Source organism: Saccoglossus kowalevskii, chromosome 22 (assembly GCF_978046115.1).
Source record: "Saccoglossus kowalevskii chromosome 22, keSacKowa6.1, whole genome shotgun sequence".
Taxonomy (NCBI): Eukaryota; Metazoa; Hemichordata; class Enteropneusta; family Harrimaniidae; genus Saccoglossus; species Saccoglossus kowalevskii.
Genome location: NC_140662.1, coordinates 13773538 through 13775740, shown reverse-complemented (window position 1 = coordinate 13775740; position 2203 = coordinate 13773538). Strand labels below are relative to the sequence as shown.

Here is a 2203-nt window from a genome sequence, read left to right as displayed (position 1 = left end):
GACGACTGATACAAATCCCGTTCAACATGTTTTGATTCAGTCGAGACAGGGGCGACTTTTGGGGGAAATTCACTAATATAGTATTCTATTAACTATTTATAATTTCAGAATGCCATACAAGACAGCAAGATTTTCTCGCGAAAAACGTGTATATACAAAGCATGTTCATTTCCGCATTTGAGACTGCTCTTCGTTGAAAGGTCAAAGTGCCATGTATTGCAATGCTTTGTGGGGGGAAATGACGCAACTCTCGCACTGTCTCATGATTTATCGCGTGTTTTCCGTCGCCTGTTTAATGCTAATGACTTCTTAACTCGTTAACACCTCTCTTGTTTCAATGTTTATGGAGACAAGGGTGGGTACAATAGAATGACGCGGCGCTTCCTAACCGTCCTAGTAGAGTGACTGTGGTTTAAGTCAGTGAATTGACTGATAGTGCCGGGGTCAACAGAATGTCGAGTCATGTTATCAGTATCCCATACACGCAGGTCGAAATTCACGCTTTCAACTTGAAACTCGATATCCCTCAGGCTGTTTGTGAGTGTTCATGTTTTAGATAACATAAATATACCAACATCTGTTGTTTATCATCTACGTGGGAGGTCTATTTCACGTTGGGAACACCATGGAACTATAAACCGGGGTTTATAGTTCCATGGGAACACTTAGGACTAGACACGCCTTACATTTAATCTTGTGATTGAGTTCAGACTGGCATTCACAAGTGTGCTTCGGAATGATACACATCGCTTATATCAAACACCGTTGATATTCGCGAGTGGAACGCGTTGGGCCACTTTCTGTCTGAAATACCCTTACCACGAAGACTATTATGACTCGTACGGTAGTCATGTCATGGAATTTATAAGATTTCACGTACGTGGATCTACAATCATCAAATACTTTCAAGCCATGTGTTGCCAATACGTCCTGTATGACTCGTAGTGTCCATGAGATGAACTTTTCACGGAAGGTCAAACTTGGTCTACCGCCTTTGAATCTTTGGCAAGAAGCGAGGACATATTTTCTTCGTCGAGGGAAAAACGAAAATCGCTACGTTACACCGTAAACTCATTCCGTGTGATGATTATGTATGTCAAAAGTTATTCTGTGAAACGATCAGGTAATTATACATTTTAACTCATAGTAGCGTAGTCCGCCATTTTTTTGAAAAACAAACTGTACGTCGATCAACCGATTTTGCATACTTTGCATTTTAGCGGATTGATGACCGCAGTTTTACGGGATAATTCATACTATTAAATTTTCAACACATAACTTATACTTTCTTTATATAACTATCGGTTTTTAATATTATCCTCTCTCTCTCTCTTTCTTGTACGACAGATGAGCGATTCTGATTATAGTGATGGAATAAAAAAAAAAGTGTACAGACTGCTTGACTCATTGAAAGGAAGTAAGAAATGTAAAAATAAACAACATATGTATATATAGAATGAATTATTTTTTATTGATCAATGTTTACTATTATTGGCTTTTCTCGTTTCTGTGTTTTAATCGAATCGTTTATGTACTCGTATTTTTTGTGGCATTAAAAATAAATTTAACCACGCCGCACATTTACATGTATCTACGTATTTTTCGAGGTGTTAACAAAGAAATATTTAATCACGCTAAACATTTATACACTACGCAACTATTTTCCTTACTCACATCGTATGTTTTTTTGTGACGTTAAAAAATACTCAACCATGTCATAAATATATACTCCATGTCAATATTTCATTCTTGTTTACTTCTTTTGTGCAATAAACTCCATTAGTTTTCAAAATGACGTGTATTTATTAACGTGTGTGTGTATGTGTGAGCGCCCTCTACGATATATTCTGAAAATCTTTCGTCCACGCCTGTCCAATTAAAAAAATAATTAAAAATAATTAAAAAAAATTGATGGTAGTTTATGCAAATGTATTCACGATGACCTCGACACGACCTCGTATTCACATCTATTTTATGTATGCAAATGTATGCACAATTTCCCTTACGGCATTGGTCCTCATTTATGCTAAAATCTTTCGTCCACGCCTGTCCAATTAAAAAAAAAATTTAAAATAATTAAAAAAAAAAAAAAAAAAAAAAAATAATTAAAAAAATTGATAGTAATTTATGCAAATGTCACGATGACCTCGACACGACCTCGTATTCACATCTATTTTATGTATGCAAATGTATTCACAATATC

General features: G+C 35.7%; 1 long non-coding RNA gene across 1 annotated transcript; it reads left to right on the top strand.

Moving 5' to 3' along the window:
- Positions 1-242: 242 nt before the first annotated feature.
- Positions 243-1792, top strand: LOC146729028 (uncharacterized). Its single transcript, XR_014928303.1, has 2 exons — positions 243-1123; positions 1348-1792. It is a non-coding gene; the product is annotated as an uncharacterized LOC146729028 (long non-coding RNA).
- Positions 1793-2203: the final 411 nt, after the last annotated feature.